The sequence below is a fragment of the Narcine bancroftii genome, chromosome 12 (genome assembly GCF_036971445.1).
Source record: "Narcine bancroftii isolate sNarBan1 chromosome 12, sNarBan1.hap1, whole genome shotgun sequence".
Taxonomy (NCBI): domain Eukaryota; kingdom Metazoa; phylum Chordata; class Chondrichthyes; order Torpediniformes; family Narcinidae; genus Narcine; species Narcine bancroftii.
In genome coordinates, this window is record NC_091480.1 from 28,437,566 (window position 1) to 28,455,914 (window position 18,349).

The window sequence follows — 18,349 nt, forward strand, 5'->3', positions numbered from 1 at the left end:
AGAACAAGACAGCATGAATTTGTTGCAGGCAAATTGCATCCAACTAACTTTATTGATAGAGTTTTACATGAAGACAACATTAAATGTGGCTGAGGAAAATATCATGCAATGACATTTTTGGGCTTCCAAAAGGCATTTATTAAGCTGTCATATAATAAGGTTGCTCTGGTAATTGATGGTGGCGAATCTCTGGAATTCTCTGCCCTGAGGGTGGTGGTGGCCAGATCATTGGATATGTTTAGTGTGGAGATGGATGAATACTTGGAAGGCCAAGTTTTCGGGATCTGGGAAAAATGAGGCCAGCGTGCATCAACCATGGTTGTATTGAATGAAGGGGCAGGTTTGAGAAGGCTGGGGACTGCTCCTGTTCTTATTTTTTTCTGTTCTTGAGGGCAATGGAATTCAAGAGTTGGCAGCAAAATAGTTTAAAAAGTCAGTTGTGTAACCGGAAATGGAGACAATTAAGTGAAAGGTTGCTTACTTGACTGGAGCGAGGTATACACTGGAGGTTTTGTGAAATTGGTGCAAGGACAACCAATAAGTGGGAGATAAAGTGTAAGATTCAAGATTCCTTTATTGTCATGTAATAGTACAGAACATGCAATATTACATGAAATTGGCTTCTGCCTGTCACAAGACAGGCAAAGAGTCGCCATTAATGTTGCTGAGGGACTGCCTTCTTGGGCACAGACCTGTGATTGCAGGATTTTAGTTTAGAAACACCATCGGCTCCCCTACCAGGTCATTTAAAGCCTGTTTTGAGACTTTGGTATCAGGTCTGGGAGGATGAACCCCTTGGAGCAGCTCTGGGTCTCCACTCTCCGCTCTCCCTTGTCCACAGCACTGTCATTTTTAATGCCGAGAAATGGAAAGAATTACCTGCTGGTACAAAGAATGAGAAAATGCAATGTAAATTAGAGGACATTTCTAAAGGGCTACGAAAACAGATAGATTTGGCAGTGTATGCACATAATCCATTGAAAGCTGTAACCAAGATTGAGAAAGTGCTGAAAAAGATATTTGGGATTCTGAGCTTTATAAACTGAGGCACAGAATGTAAATAAATCATAACTTTAATGGTTTGTCCACTTCCCCATTTCATACTTTAGGGGATGCGTGAAGGGGTTTGGAGAGGGTGCAAAAGAGATTTACTAAAAGATTGAGGAACTTTGATTATGATGTATAGACTGGAAAGATTGGGATTTTGATCCGTAGAACAAAGAAGAATGTTAGGAGATTGATAAAAATATATGAAATCCTCAAAGAATATGGAGTAGATAGAGAAAAGCAGTTTGCATTGGCAAACTGAAGGGACACAGAATGAAGCTGATTGGCAAAAGTAGCAAAGGAGACGTGAGAAAAACATATTCTTATGGAATGAATGGTTGGGACCGTTAGACAGAATCATCAAGAGGGAGCCAGAGAAGTACAGGGATGGTAAGATTTGCTAGACTATGGAAGATTGCAGGGGAATGGGTCCAGCAAAATTGCTTTTGCATCAAGCCAGTGCTCATCAGAGAGGTCCAGATGATAAGTTATATCCTTGTAAGAAGGTTCTTTACACTTAGATATTGCTTTGCCTTCTGCACCTTGGGACCTGATCCTTTCTCCATCCCACGCAATGACCATCTCGAGACCTCTAATAACGTAGAATCGTAATTGAAGGAATAGCTCAGCCAATAAATGCTTTAGCAATCAATCTCTGGTAGTTGTCATATATTCTGTAGACCTTGGGGAAGTTTAAATTCCCCACAGTAAACTGTGAGGTTGCCCTGTCAGATCTCCTGATGTCAGTGGTGTAGTGCAGTCCTTTAAATTACAAGAAAAGCAAGAACATTGCACACTGTGTTCCTAGTTATCTTGAGGCTGTCCCAGGGCAATTGCAGAGTGGGGACTCGAACTCTAATTATATTGGTATGGACTGAGACGTGCATAGCATGTCGATAGATGTCATTAGATGTACAACTGATGCTGAGAAAAGATAAAGTGCACTATATAAAGTACCGGGTCTAATTTTCTGGTTGTCAATATTTTATCCAGAGATGACCATGAAAACAATTTATTTAGGGTAAAATTGACTTTTGATTGTTTGGCACTGAAAACTATGCTATCATGTGATCCAGTTTATGGTCAATGAGGACAGGGAAGTGAGTGAGAAGGTGCAGATGATTAAAACCAAGATGGAGAAAGTGTATTTTGTCATGCACTGTGTGCTGAATTCATATGCTATGTTCAGAATTTGAGCTTTAAAAATGATCAACCAAAAGTAAAATGCAAGGATGATTGACATCGACCTGGAAGATGCCAGAGTCAAATGTGAGGTGAGGTGGACCTGTGAACCATGGCATAGCTTTGACACAACTCACCTCAGTGAGTTGCCCCTGAGAAGCAACAAAGGGAAGCGTGCTTGGCAAATTCCAAACCGAATGTTTACACTGGAACCTCAACATGAATGGACGATGATTAACAGAATATTTGGCACAAATTATAGGTTGCATGCTTCAGAACGTAAGAACACCTTTCAGACATTCACCATTTAATAAAGCTCACTGATGCATGACCTTTTGCTCATTTTGCCCAGTTTCCCCTTAGATCTTTAATGGTAGCTCAACATCAATCAACTCCCCTGAAAGAGAGAACATGGCTCTCTGCACCCACCAGCCATGTAATTGAGTAGCTGATGTGATTGAAAGAAATATGTGCCTCCCCCACCCCAGCTGCTCACTGCCACCCTCCCCAGTTCACACCCTTAACTCCTCCACCGAACTCTTCATTCCTCCAACCAATCTGTTCTCTCCTTATCACTTTCTAAATGGTCTATGCACTGCTGCTCCTCTCCCCCCATTGACTCCTCCAGACCTTTTAATCCCTCCTTTCCTGCATTCCCTTCTGCCTTCTCTCCCACTAAATTCCTTGTACTCTCTCACCCTCCTCTTTCATGACTACTGTTTCTCACTCTGTCCCTTCCACTGTTCCACCCCACTTTTACCAGACGTTTCCTTCAGTCCTACTGCCCCATTGTACATTCCTTCCACATTCCCCCAAAATGCAAAGCACATCAGAATTGGTTACTGATGAGCCAATGTGAAAGGAAGAAAAATATCTGGATGGGGGATAAATAGAAAATGAAAATACTTGGACTGGAGCATGTTTGCTTTCATCCTGTGCCAGAACTAAAAGGAGGCTTGGTGATTAAAAACAGATACAGACACATACAGGCACCCGCACACAGTTCAAATGCATTCAGAAACAGACGTTCAAACACTGACATGCTCAAATTCACACGCAGAACCGGTACAGACCTTTGTAATAATCGTGAGCTGGTTAAATTGCTTTATGCCACTGACCCACAAAGAATTTCAGCTTGAATTTCTGGAACTGCAGAGTCCTCTCTAATGTGAATCGTTTGAATAACCCAGTCACCTGGTTTGTGATGAAAAAAGTGGAATTTCAAAGCTCATTCGATATCAGTAAGACCATCAGATAATACAGAAAGGTCATGTGGCTGTTTAAGTCATACATGGAATGGAATTTGGAGCTTCGATAAGTTATATCAGGGCTCAAAACTCCGATAAAGAGAACAACATGTTTGCCGCAAATAGAAACCTTTATTGCTTTGCAAAGTAGAAAAGCAAGATGATCTATTAAGTCCTGAGTTAAGCAAGAAAAAAGATCTGCTGGAAGGACTCAGCTCATCATGCCTGCATCTGTGCATGCGAAAGGAATACGTTAACATTTCAAGCCAAGACCCTTATTTTTTCTGCTCCAGACTCAGGCATCTTGTCCTGTGTAATAATAGCAACTTTCTGAATCACACTGGGCCAGCCAGCAGATTATCAGTGACTGTTTATGGTCGTCATTGGTTTTAGTTTTAGTTATTGGTGATTACTGAGGTGAGGCCAGCTGACAAAAAGCACATAAATAAAGGATCATCACCTCTGATGCCTTCTCCTGCAGTTGAGTGAAGGAATAGGTAATTTAAACAAAAAAGGTGCCTCATCTGCGAGAGTGATAGGGCCACGCATTGAGATGCAGACAACCACTTCTGGCCAAAGGATGAAGATACCGCACGGTTTCAGGATTACAGGACAATTAACTTCGACTGCTACTCTACTTTGGCATTTTAAGAGCATTTTCAAAAGATGGCACAAGGTAGAAGAGCATCTTGAAGGTAGAGCAGTAAGTTTTTGGGCTTAGTACAGAAACATTACTATCTTATATCAACAGTTGGAGGAAGTATCCAAAATATGAATGGCAGTGGACCAAAACTGTACACAATACTGAAGATACAGTTTCACCAATACCAGTACTCCTAATCCCTGTATTAAAATCCTCTTGTAATAATAATTAACATACCATTGTTCTTTTAATTGCTGATGCACCCACATGTTGGCTTTCATTGACCTGTAGAAGTACACCAATATCCCTCAAAGCAGGTCTACTTTTTTTTTTGAGTATGGCCCCTTTAGGAATTTGCTCAAAATTTATGGGACCCCTTCCCTGTGAAGCAGTCATTTAGTTGGTTTCTTCCATACTCTCTGAAGGACTACATAAAAACATTTCATGATTTCAGTCTGTGCCCCCCCCCCCCACTCAAATGTGCTGTATAGCTCCCAACTGAGAATGGCTGCCTTAAAGCACCAGCACTGCCCGATATCTCGTCATTCAAGAAATACTTTGAATTTTATTTGTCACACCACTCCTGCAGGGTTCAACCACTCAATCCAACTGCCATCAGCTCTGTACAGGCTTTAAATGGCTTGTAAATGTAGCTGACAATGGTTTTATTTTAAAAATACTGCAACCAATGGGTCTGCGTGCATGATTGGAAGCAGCAACAAGTGGGAAAGCAGAGGACTGGTGCAGGGCATCAATAAAGTTGGAGACCACACCCCGTTTGAGATGATGAAGCAGAGGAGATGACCCACGGCGGCGGACCAGTGAGGGACTCGGAGACTGAAGAGCACACAGGCGGAGGGGCTGTTTGCTGACTCGAGGCAAGGAACCCATACAGACTGTGGCTGCTGGCAGCTACAGTTGAGGGATTCACATCAGGCTGTGGACTGCTGGAGACTGGCTGAAGGGGTATCAGGTATCGGAAATGGGAGGCGAGAGGGTGTTGAGAGCACTGAAGGGTTCCTGATCATGTTGGAGGTTCAGATCTGGCGCTCAGGGTGCTGATAGTTTGGATTGGACTCTAGATGGCTGCAGGGGCTGCGGGAGCGCTGGAGGAGAATCTACGGACACTCGGTGACCCTGGGGGTGACTCTATTTTGCTTCTCTTTCTCTGACTGTAAGACACCAGGCAATTTCTGCTGATGACGAATCTGTCTGCCTTATGGTAGACGAAAACAAATTCCATGTAATATTGCACTGTCTTTGTTATATGATAATGAATTGAATCTTGAATCTATTTGTTATCCTCCAATCTATAAGGACAATTCTAGAACCTAAAAAGCCTTGAAAGACAATAAGCGAATAAGCACTATTTTTAAAGTTGCTTCTTTCAAACTCTTGGATGTAAATCTCTTGCAATTTATTAGCTTTCAAGTTCACTAACTTCTCTAATACTATTTTTTGATGAATACTTAATTCTTCAGTTCTTAATTCTCACCAGACCCTACATTGTCCAATATATCTGGCAGGTTTTGTGTGTTTTCTTCCGTGAAGGCAAACATAAAAGTAACTGCTTAATTCCTCTGACATTTCTTTATTCTCCATTATACATTGTCTGTCTGTAAGGCTTTTTTTCATAAAGTTACAGAATCATCTAGCATGGAAACAGGCCCTTTAACTCACAGAGTCCAAGCTGACTATCCCTTTTAGATACTCTTAGAGTTCATTTTTTTGTTTCTCACTGGTATTCCCACATAGTCTATCTTGCCGAGTGGTCCCATTTTGTCCAATGGTATCATTAAAGAAGCTAAAAGAGCACTATTGAATCCAAGACTGATACAACCCATGAGAGGCTATTCAATCATTCAGCCCACAGTATCTGTTCCAAAGGAAGCAAAGGGATTGGTCCCAATTAAACAATAATGCCCTCAGCTTGTGGTTGTGGCAAACCACAATTATACAGCCTCCTTCTTTTGAGCTACCTGGATGTGGCAAAACTATTGGTTGAGAGACAGTCAGACAACATGATTCCATACTCATCCCTCATCCTCATGGCCTTTGAAGAAAGCCTTTGATAGATAGGGATTGACACTGGGGACTGTGAGGTGGTTTAATATCTAAACATGGCTGCCCACAGCACTGAAAACTGCAGAGGGCTACGTTGACTGTTTTCAAGAATAAACACAATTTTCTTTTAACCAGTTTCAATTTTTTGTTGTCTGAAATCTCTCTCCAAAGTTGATGAGTGATGGTGTTGATAAATTAAAACAGGCATTCCATCCACCACTGTGTGGATGTAGCATTTCCATGTCCAGTGTTTCACGCTTTAGATGGAAAATTTGCCTAATAACAAGCTCCAATCAAAAATTCCAGACTTCCTTTCATACATCATCTTGCAACCTCTGAGCAATATTAGTAAAGTGATGGAAAACAATATCAATTTAAGGGTAAGTTATGGACAATGTTGGTGCAAGTCAATTAAATTTATTTATAGAGAGAAAAACACACACACACTCGCACGCACGCAACTGCAACTCAAAGAAACTGGCAACAAATAAGTAAGAAAGTAAATAAATTATATATATATATTACAAATACATATACATATATACATCTCGAGATGGCAGAGGTCGACGGCATCGAGTCCACGCTGCTGAAGATCCAACTGCGCTGGGTAGGTCACGTCTCCAGAATGGAGGACCATCGCCTTCCCAAGATCGTGTTATATGGCGAGCTCTCCACTGGCCACCGTGACAGAGGTGCACCAAGGAAGGGGTATAAGGACTGCCTAAAGAAATCTCTTGGTACCTGCCACATTGACCACCGCCAGTGGGCTGATAACGCCTCAAACCGTGCATCTTGGCGCCTCACAGTTCGGCGGGCAGCAACCTCCTTTGAAGAAGACCGCAGAGCCCACCTCACTGACAAAAGACAAAGGAGGAAAAACCCAACACCCAACACCCAACCCCAATTTTCCCCTGCAGCCGCTGCAACCGTGTCTGCCTGTCCCGCATCGGACTTGTCAGCCACAAACGAGCCTGCAGCTGAGGTGGACTTTTACCCCCTCCATAAATCTTCGTCCGCGAAGCCAAGCCAAAGAAAATACATGTATATATATATATATATATATATAAATATATAACTTTTATTTTTTATTACATATATAATAAATTAAAATTGTAAAAGTAAATGTTCTCTGAAGTAACCCATAAACCTTTGATGAAGATGGGTACAAATATTTAGCCAGCGGAGTACCTTGGACATGCTTTGCACATAGCAGGTGTTTATATAAAATTGTGTTTGAATAAAATGACGTCAAGCAGGAAGAGGTGGTTAACTCTCTTAAAGTGTCTCCTTATCCCTGCTCAGTAAGAGTCTTTATCTTATTAGTATATTATTAAGTATATTCGTAAGACCTTATCTGTAAAATGACGTATTGTTCATCTTTTGGGCAGCTCCGTGGAGGGGGGAGGAACCTGCAGATGCAGCAACGTCAAAGGTTTTCAAAGAATGTGACTGAAAATAAAGTAAAATTTTTTAAGATTTATATATTCATGCAAGTGAAGTTTGTTCAGTTCAAGCACAGTATAGTATTTTTGTCTTTTAAACTGTTTATTCTTAATGAAGGTGTATTAGTTAGGCATTGTAAGAATGAGTCTCATGCAACCGGAAAACACACTTATCTGGGATCTACCAATACCCATAGGTGCTGGATAACCAGGAATTTAAAAAAAAACATATTTATGTATATATATTTTTTTCAGTGGTCCAACATTTTTATTATTTCAAACCAAATGAGGTTTGCTAAATGTTTACATTGGTTTGGGAGGAGGTCCACGTGGGATATTAGCTCCTGGCCTGAAACGTGGAGGGGTGGAGTCTGGTCCATCCTGGCCTCCCGGGAACGATTACGCACCACCTTGCTGTGGATAGCACAGCTGTCACAATAATGCAATTTCACATACAGTTTGGGCAGCACGTATGCATCAAAGACACTGGCTTCAGAAATATCTCGGACCGCAGCAGCCTCCACGATGTCACGGATGACATACTTCTTGATGGCCTTGTCTTTGGGGACACAACGGCCACAGTTCGTGCACCTGATGGGCTGAATGTGGCCACGGCCCTTCTTGGGACGTCCGATATTCCTGCACTTTGTCATCTTCCGCAAGAGTCACAAAGAGCATTTTTATGTATGTATAAATAAATAAATCACACACACACACACACACACACACACACACACACACACACACACACACACACACATACACACACACACACACACACACACACACACACACACACACACACTTTTAAAATCCCTTAATTTATAAATAGATACACTTCTTTAATCTTAACCTGCATTATCTATTTGATATGAATGTTCCCTACTGGGTAATTATCATGTTGCAACAAGTAAGGAGCTTGCTTGAACGCTTTAACTCTGAATATCATGAAGTATTTCCATTCCCCACTTACTCCATGGAATAAACAATATGGCCACGTGTTGTAGTAGGTAATGGTAATGGAGAAGGCATCAGAGATGTGGTTATAAAGCACATCAGAAAGAGTTCAAACCCAACCCCCTGCCTACATGAAGTTAGTTAAAAGATAAGTATTGGCCCAAACTCCCCAGAAGTCTCTCTAGGTTGTCATCAAAATAATGCCATGGTATTTTCTTAAATATAAATACATATGTAAGAGCAAGTGGAGCCCCAGTGGACAACATTTCCCACAGTGCAGTTGTAGTGGAATGTCACTTTAGATTTTGAGCTCTGATCTCCAGAGTGGAACTTGAAACATGATCATGAATCAAGACACAAGTGCTTCCAGATAAGATATAGAAGGAGGAAGGGAAGCATTTTTAACACATTCATGACCTTGCCACTTCTAGCTTACTTGAAGGATTTTAGCTATTGGAATGCAATTGTTTTAGACATTCAATGCAAAGCACTTTGTAATAAAATGATTCTGCCCTTATTTGCTGTGAGTGGTTCTACTTTAAACGTTGATTACATTCCCCATTTCAAAGGAGCCAAAAACACTTGTGCCTGTCAAGCTTGACAAGAAAATTATAATTCATAGCGAAATGAAATGAGGAAATTTCCAGTGCTGAGCAACATAAATTGCAGCATTAATAGAGAAAGGAAAACTTTTGAAGATGTAATATATAGAACTGAAGAGGCAGGGAGAGAAGCAGGTAATAACCTATGGTTCCTCACTTCAGGACAGCGTTTGTACAGGTCCAAATGTAGTCCCTTTCCTTCAAATCTTCCATTGCTCTCCTCATATAATCTGCCCCTGACCATCTTCAACCTTCCTTTCCTCACCAAATTAATTTATGATCAGCTGACTGAAGACTGGGTTAACCCTGTAACCCTCTATGATGTCTCATTCTAACCTCTTAACCCTTTCATGATTTAACCATTCCCCCTTTGGCAGGTCTACTTTCAGCTACTAAGATCTTGAAGTTCAGAAATTCCTTGCAATATGTTCTGCAAAACGTCTCTTCAACCAAGCTGCTAACATTTCCTCCCTTGTTCAGCGTCATTATTCAGATTGCCAACCAAACTGTGAAGAAACATGAGGCATTTTGCTGCCTATAAATGTGAGCTAGTTCAGACAATTTTGGAAAAGAATTTTCATAATTTTGGCCACCTTGTTTGATGTTTTCTTCCCCACAATACATTGTGGTTTAAACCTCATCTGAATTCTTACTCTTTCTCGCTCCATTCTCTCATCTATGCCTTCGCCACACTTTCCTTCTCAAATTCACTTTCCACCTCTTTCCCCACATTTCCCCTCCTTCCCTAATGATCCTCTCTCTGATTTTTTTAAATATAAAAAAAGAGTAACAAGCTGTTTCGGCTGCCCGAGCCTGTGCCGCCCAATTAAACCCACCACCCCCAGTATGTTTCAAACGGTGGGAGGAAATCCACGCAGTCACGGAAAGAATGTACAAACTCCACACAGATAGCGCGAGATTCGAACCCCGGTCCTGATCGCTGGTGCTGTAACAGCGGCGCGCTCACCACTATGCTAACTGTGGCGTCCATAGCATTTATCCATAGCATTGAATCACCTGCTCATTGAAGAATTGAAATCAGTAACGATTCCTCATCTTGCAACCAATTTACCTAGAATGGTCCTGAAGTCCAGAGAATGTTGGTAAATTACCATGAATACATAATTTCTGCCACTTCTTTCAGAAGCCTGGAATGCATTCCATCAGGAGCAGGAGAATGTACCTTTAGGACCATTAGTTTACCCAGCACTACCTCTTTAGTGTTAGGAATGACATCGAGATCCTCACCTCTGATTGCCCTCTTAATATCAATCATTGCTATGTTACCCATGTCTTCCATTGTGGAATGCTTGACCGTTTATGCATTACCCATTATTAAATCCCCCCTTCTCATCTCTAAAGGACCAATGTTACCTTTAGCTATTCTTTTCTGTTTCATGTATTTCTAAAAACTTTATTTTCTGTTTTAATATTCTATGCTTGTTTACTTTCATATTCCGCTATTGCTTCCTCAATTGCTGCTATGTTGTTTTTAATTTTTTTTCCATATCGTCCAGTTTCCCACTAACTCTTGGCATCATTGTACAAGTTAGCTTCATTTGCTTAGTTATCCACAGCTGGCTATTCTGACCTTTACTGTCCTTGTTTTTAACTGGAATACACTTTTGTGGGACACTGAAAAATCTCTTTGTTACCCCTCCACTGGTCGTCAGCTGCCCCACCATAGAGATGTGCTCCCAGATGACATTAGCCAACTCCTTCCTCATTTCTTTGTTTGGGCAAAGGTTTTGGATCTTACTTTTTCCCCTTCCACCTATGTTAGAAATACAACCATACCGTGATCATCCTTCCAAGAGGACCCCCAACTATGATATCATTAACTTTATCCGTCTTATTACAATGGATTGGATCTAAGATAACATGCTCCCTTGTAGGTTTTGTAAAATGCTGTTCAAGAAAACTATTGCTGGTGCATCCCTATGAACTCCTCCTAAAGCCTGTCTCAACCTATTTAACTTGACCAATCAATAGATAGTTTAAAGCTCCCCATGACAACTGTTGGTACAGGCATCAGGATTTCTTTGTTAATTGCCTGTGTGATCCTAATGTTATTATTTGGTGGACAACCACCTACTTTTACTCCTTACTATTCTTAATCTCTACCCACATTGATTCAACATTTTGTTCCTTGAAGTCTACATCAGGTTTTCAAACTTTTTCTTTCCATTCACATGCCACCTTAAATAATCCCATGATTAGTGAAAACCACTGGTCTATATTATCTCTCACTATTGCCCTGATCTTATCCTTAATTACCCCAGCTCCCTTACCTTCATATTCATCCATCAAAATTACCAGATACCCACATTCAAAACCACATGATAACATGTTTCAGTTGTTTTGGTTCCTTTGAGAACTGATAAGTATCTGTACTAACAGTATGATAGTGATTTGGTTCTCAGTCGCAAATTCCAAAGTTTCGCCTTTTAATTTTCGAAAGGACAATACATCGGCTAAGTCAAAAATTAGAATGGATCAAATGATTTTTTTTTCCCCTTTGTGATTTAAAGCTCCGCTCCTGTGAACCCATTTCCTCTGTCTCCCCATGTTGGGAGGTTGGTACCCAACCACGTGCGCACTTCCAGTCAGTTGATAGCCTGGGACCCTACATACCAACTTCTGTTTGACTGTTGCAATCACTTACAGGATGACATCTCCCACAGGCTAAACTGAGAGCAACTTCCCTTTCATCCAAACATGCCTCCCTCGCTTAAAATGTTTTTTTTTTGAACCACCCAAAATGTATGCATTTGGATCCTGTCACACAAGCAATAGCAGAGAGAATAAATATCTGCAGGTTCAAATAAAGTTTGAGGAAGTCAATGCTGACATGTTTAGACATTTTCAAAATCTGCATTTTAACCCTTGGCCTGCTGCATACCATTGTGTGAATGCTAAGACAAGAGCACTTTAAGCATTAACGTTGTACAAATAAACATTTGCTTTTGAACATGAAAGTCTAAACATTTGAACTGTTTTAATCACAAATGTATCTTACCCCACCATCTGTTAACTGTTCTCTTACTCAGCGGAGTCCTTTTACTTTGGAGTTCCTTTGTTAAAACTTTTGGCCTTGCCAGCTTCACTTCCTGCTGCCCAATGCCCATTTCTATTTCCTTTGCTGCCCTGCCTTGTGTTCACCATTGTCCCCAGCCCTGCCCTTCTATAAATGCCCTGTCGTGAATGTAAGCTGTTGATGCATCAAAGGTAATAATTAATTCTGACTGATTGATTTCTTTTCCCCCAGATCACGGGAGGTAGAATTGACTATTCAGCCAAAGTTAGAAAGGTTGGCCCGTGATGACAGTCAACTCCACGGTGATAGTGAGCCATGCTCCCCCTCATGCCAACACCAATCTAAATCAGATGCAAAGTCTACAACTCAAATGAAAAAAATAAGTTTAGACAGAGAATCTCAGAATCAGAATTTATTGTCATGAACACGTGACACAAAATTCATTGTTCTGAGGCAGCAAAACTGCTATAAATTACATTTTTAAAATGCTTGCTTCCAGTTTGAATCCCTCTACTGTAGAACCTAGTTTAGGAGTCGATGTCACTGCCTCCAACTCAAACCAAAACATGTTCTTCCCTTGATACTTTATATCGTATATTTAAAAAAATTATTTTTAAACATCCCTCAAAATTGAAGGATAAGGCCTCCCGAGCCTTACTTTGGAAAAATCTGATATTTTTTGCCACAGCTCGGGTGTTGACTGGAACAGAGATTACACTTCAGAACTGAAGAATTGAAGGACATCTGGAGGTGATGAAAGGCACAGCAATTATTTAATTCTTTTCTATCTTTGTGAGAAAAATTGGGCAGTCCTTGAGATGTAGTTTGATCAAAGCAAATTTCTGCATGCCTTTCTTTGCCTGGAACTCTATTTACTGGCTACCACCACCTTCCCAAGGACAGCTCAGGAATGAATGCTATTTGCCTGTCATGACACTTTCTGTGAATGATTAAGAAAGTGTCCTTGTTTTTAGATCCTGATAAGCCAGTCCCGTTTTTCCAAAGTTTGCAGTTCTTTTCCAATGAATAGTCTGTTCCCTTTGTAACTAGGCTAAATCCACAAAGAAATAGTAAATGCTGGAAATATTCTGCAGTTCAGCGAATGGCAATAGTTACAGAGTGAAGAGATGGACAAAAGAATGTAGAAGTTACAAAATGCAGTCCAGGAAGACATGACCGGGCATGCCCTCTACTTCAAGAGACAAATAAAGGGAAAAATTACAAATAAGCTAAGCCAACATGAAAGATGGACAGCTGATCCAGAGAAGTCAGGTGATCTGACATTGTAGCATTCAGAACTGAGTCCAGGAGGCTGCAAAGGGCCCAAACAGGAGAGCTTCAAGCTTGCATTGGGTAACAGTGCAGAAGGCCCACCCCAGTAGTTCATGATGAGAGTGACTGATTGACCAGAGAATCTTGCTTACAGTCTATCTCTATGTTAACCTTTTTTTACACTTTATCCCCATGATTATATCAGATACATCCCCCTTTTTCCACAGTTTAACAAAGCTTTTTCTTTCCTCTTTCCCAGTATTGACAAACAGTCTTTGATCTGAAATGTTAATTCTATTTCTCTTCCCACAGATCCAGCCTTACCTAGAGGGTATCACAAGTATTTTCTCTTTTATTTTCATTTTCGTAGTACAGATATTTGCAAAAATATTCCACTTTCATTGCAAACACAGGAAAGTGGCATTTGTGTTTGCTTTTGACGTTTCCTTCCACTTGAAGTCACTGAGTATACCACATTTTAGACACTGAGCATTATTCGGTTTTATTTCAAGATTTCCAGTTTTAAATTTCGTAAGTACATCAAAAGTTTTCAAGGTTACAAGTCCTGAAGATAAGAAAGAGAAGAGAAAAGCTTGAGACAGACTGCAAATGCTGGAATCTGGAGCAAAAATCAATCTGCTGGAGGAGACACCATCAGTGGGAGAAAAACCAATAGAGTATTTCAGATCTGAACCCTTCATCGAATCTTCAAGTTCAGGTTTATTCTCTTCTGATTGTACATACACAACCCGACAAAACAGTACCTCTCCAGAACACGCACAAAAACACACAATGCACAGTACATAACGATCATATCAATGATCAAAATAAACATATAAATGACTGTCACGGTTACAGGATATTGTTCATCAGTTTCACAGCCTCCAGGAAGAAGCTATTCTCCAGCTGGCAGTTCTGGTCCAATCTGCTCCAATACCTTCTTTTCCATGGTGGAAAGTTGAAGATACTGTGCCTGGATGGAAAGTGTCTTCTAGAATTCTTGAGCCCTATTTAGACAATGCTTGCAGTAAATGTTGTCCATAGAGGGAAGGGGAAACTCCAGTAATCCTCTTGGCTGTTTTAATGATCTTGTACTTCGACTTCCAGATCGATGCTTTGCAGCTACCATATCGCACAGTGATTCAGCCAGAGAGAATAATCCCAGAAGGCTGGTAGTCTTGCTCTTCTTAGCCTCCTTAGTAAGAGTAGGCACTGCCGCACCTTCCTTAATAATGAGGAAGTGTTGTGAGTCCAGATAGGTTGTCCCTTATATGCACACCAAGGAACTTTGTGCTCTCCACTCTCTCCACAATGGAACCGCTGATGTGTAGTGGAAAATGGTCGACCTTTATCCTCCTGATGTTCATAATCATCTCCTTTGCCTTGTCCATGTTGAGACTCAGGTTGTTCTCATACCACCTTTAAAGCCTTTCAACCTCCTCTCTGTAATGTGACTCTTCATTGTTGCAGATGCGGCCAATTACTGTTGTATCATCCATAAATTTGATGATTCTGTTGGAATTGATTTTGGCAGTGCAGTCATGAGTTAGAATCTTGATATTAAGACTCAGTGAGTCAAGGGTTTGACCCACAGAGTTTCTCTAGCAGATTGTCTTTTGCTAGAGAAATGCTTGTTCTTCCTCATTCTTCCGATTTCAGAATTAGTACCAGTTTTAGGGCCTTAAAGTAGCCATGTTATATTGCTACAACAAGGAGTTAATTAAAAAATGAAAAAGAATAATATCAGTTCGATGCACCTGTTGCTATCATTGAATCAGATATAGTAAGATGATTCATCCATTAGCTCTCTTGATGGTTCTGTGGGTTACCACAGTGCCCAGAGAGAACAGAAGCTTAATAGCCAAGAAGAGACTGGGGGCACTTTACCAACTATAGATAATATTCTATTCTCGATCAATTTCTAAAAGCTATGTTCCAATTGATGTTAGCTCCCGAGTGAGGACAGTAACTCTTGCTAATGGTAATAGATAGCCAATGGCAAGAGGAGAAGTAAGCACCTGAGGAAAAGGAAAAGAGAAATAAATTGCAGGGAAAAATGAGGCTTCTGGGTCAAGGTACTGTTTGGCAAAGAAAAATGTTACCTTTTATAAACACCTCGGGAAGCCCAAATATACTTTACAATTATGGACTATTTTGCAAGGACCGTCCTTGTCAAGTAGGTAAAAAGAGGGACTAGTTTACACATAGCAAGGGGATTCATGGAACTATCTTGGTTCAATTGGTAACATTTTTGGAATGTCAGAATGTCACTGGTCCCTCCTGGAACAATGGGATTTGACTAGAAATGTAACCAAAGGATCCTGAAAGATTTGGTTTGTTATAATGTTATACGTTGTATTATGTATGATTTTACTATTCGATTCGGTATTCTATTCTCCTCATGTATTATTTACATATAATATGTTTAATAAAAATTAAAAAAAAAGCTTCCACATGCCTTCAGCGAAAACCCAATTGACCTATAGCCACCAGTATGTTTTTTTAATTTTTTAAAATTTTTCACATTGTGAACCATATCAACCAAAATATATACAAACGTTTCTCATTAAATATACACAGTGGCATTTTCTCCCCTTTCCCCCCCCCCACCCTCCCTCCCCCCTTCCCACCCCCCTCCAAAACCAATAAATATTCAACATATACAATACAATAAAACCATAAAACAATGTCTTCACACAATGAAAAATAGACAAGAAAAATGTGTCATCTACTTTTACACACTGAATCAAGTCGTTTTGTTTTCTTATCATTTTAGTGGGTGGAGGTCCGAGGCAAGCCCTCTCTGTTATGTTCCATGTACAGTTCCCAAATTTGTTCAAATAATGTGACTTTATTTTTTAAATTATATGTTATTTTTTCCAATGGAATACATTTATTCATTTCCATGTATCATTGCTGTATTCTCAAGCTCTCTTCCATTTTCCAAGTTGACATTATACATTTTTTTGCTACTGCTAAGGCTATGATAATAAATCTTTTTTGCGCTTTATCCAATTTGAGGCCTAATTCCTCATTTCTTATGTTACTTAGAAGAAAGATCTCTGGATTTTTTGGTATGTTATTTTTTGTGATTTTATTTAATAGCTGATTTAGATCTTTCCAAAACTTTTCACTTTCTCACATGCCTAAATCGCATGTACTGTTGTTCCCATTTCCTTCTTACAGCGAAAACTTCTATCTGATAATGTTGGATCCCATTTTTTTTAACTTTTGAGGCGTGATATATAACCTGTGTAACCAATTATACTGTATCATATGTAACCTTGTGTTTATTGTATTCTTCATAGTTCCAGAACATAACTTTTCCCATGTTTCATTTTTTTATCTTTATGTTTAAATCCTTTTCCCACTTTTGTTTAGGTTTATAGCTTATTTCATCATTTTCCTTATCTTGCAGCTTAATGTACATGTTTGTTATAAATCTTTTAAAATTATCATTGCGTCTGTAATCACATATTCAAAGCTGCTTCCTTCTGGTCATCTCAAACTGTTACCCAATTTATCCTTTAAATAAGCTTTCAGTTGATGATATGCAAACATTGTACCATGAGTTATTCCATATTTGTACTTCAACTGTTCAAATGTTCAAATGAATTATTTCCCAAAAAACAATTTTCTATTCTTTTGATTCCTTTTCTCTCCCATTCTCTAAAGGAAAGGTTATCTATTGTAAAAGGGATTAGCGTATTTTGCGTCAATAGTAATTTTGGTATTTGATAATTTGTTTTTTTTTCCTTTCTAAGTGGACCTTCTTCCATATTTTAAGTAAATGATGCAATACTGGTGAGCTTTTATATTGCACCAGCTTTTCATCCCACTTATAAAGTATATGTTCCGGTACCTTCTCCCCTATTTTATTTTATCTAGTTCTATCTTAGTCTGGTTTTTCTCTCTGGTAAAAATCTAATAAATACCTTAACTGAGCTGCTCTATAATAATTTTTAAAGTTTGGTAACTGCAAACCACCTTGGTTATATCTCTCTGTTAATTTATCTAACACTACTCTCAGTTCCTCCCTTTCCATAAGAATTTCCTTATTATTCTCTTTAGTTCATTAAAGAATTTCTCTGTTAAGGGATTTGGCAATGATTGAAATAAGTATTGTATCTTTGGGAAAACATTCGTTTTCATTTACTCTCCCTATCAACGTTAGCGGTAATTCTTTCCAATGTTTTAAGTCTTCCTGCAATTTCTTTATTAGTGGCTGATAATTTAGTTTGTACAAGTGTCTTAAGTTATTATCTAACCTGATTCCTAGGTATCAGATTGCCTGTGCTTGCCATTTAAATGGTGATTTAAAAAAAAAATTCTGTATAATCCGCGTTACTCATTGGCATCACTTCACTTTTATTTGCGTTGATCTTGTACCCTGATATTTCTCCATATTCCTTCAATTTCTTATGTAATTCTTTTATTGATATTTCTGGTTCTATTAGGTATACTATAATGTAATCTGCAAATAAGCTGATTTTATACTCCTTCACCTTTATTTTTATCCCTTTTATTTTATTTTCTGTTCTTATCAGTTCTGCCAATGGTTCTATTGCTAAGGCAAACAATGAGGGGGGGGGGGGAGATAATGGACATCCCTGTCTAGTTGACCTACTTAATTTAAATTGGCTTGATACATATCCATTTACTGTTACCTTCGCCAATGGTCCATTATGCAATGCTTTAATCCAATTAATATATTTTTCTGGTAGATTGAACCTCTATACTTTAAATAAATAGTTCCATTCTATTCTGTCAAAGGCTTTTTCTGCTTCTAAAGCAACAGCCACCATTGGCTTCTTATTTCCTTGAACTGCATTAATTAGATTAATAAATTTACAGAC

General features: G+C 39.4%; 2 long non-coding RNA genes and 1 pseudogene across 3 annotated transcripts in view; all 3 read right to left on the reverse strand.

The window, feature by feature from the left end:
* The window catches only part of LOC138747558 (uncharacterized), a 75,806-nt gene that overhangs the window by 21,587 nt on the left and 35,870 nt on the right, over window positions 1–18,349 (reverse strand). The window lies entirely within an intron of this gene.
* Window positions 577–12,334, reverse strand: LOC138747557 (uncharacterized). 2 transcript variants are annotated; one of them, XR_011347544.1, is made up of 4 exons: window positions 12,204–12,334; window positions 7,533–7,632; window positions 3,303–3,423; window positions 577–879 (listed from the first exon to the last, which is right to left on the reverse strand). It is a non-coding gene; the product is annotated as an uncharacterized lncRNA (long non-coding RNA). The 2 variants fall into 2 exon arrangements; XR_011347545.1 differs by having other exon boundaries at window positions 577–882.
* On the reverse strand, window positions 7,871–8,278 carry LOC138747729 (small ribosomal subunit protein eS26 pseudogene; annotated as a pseudogene).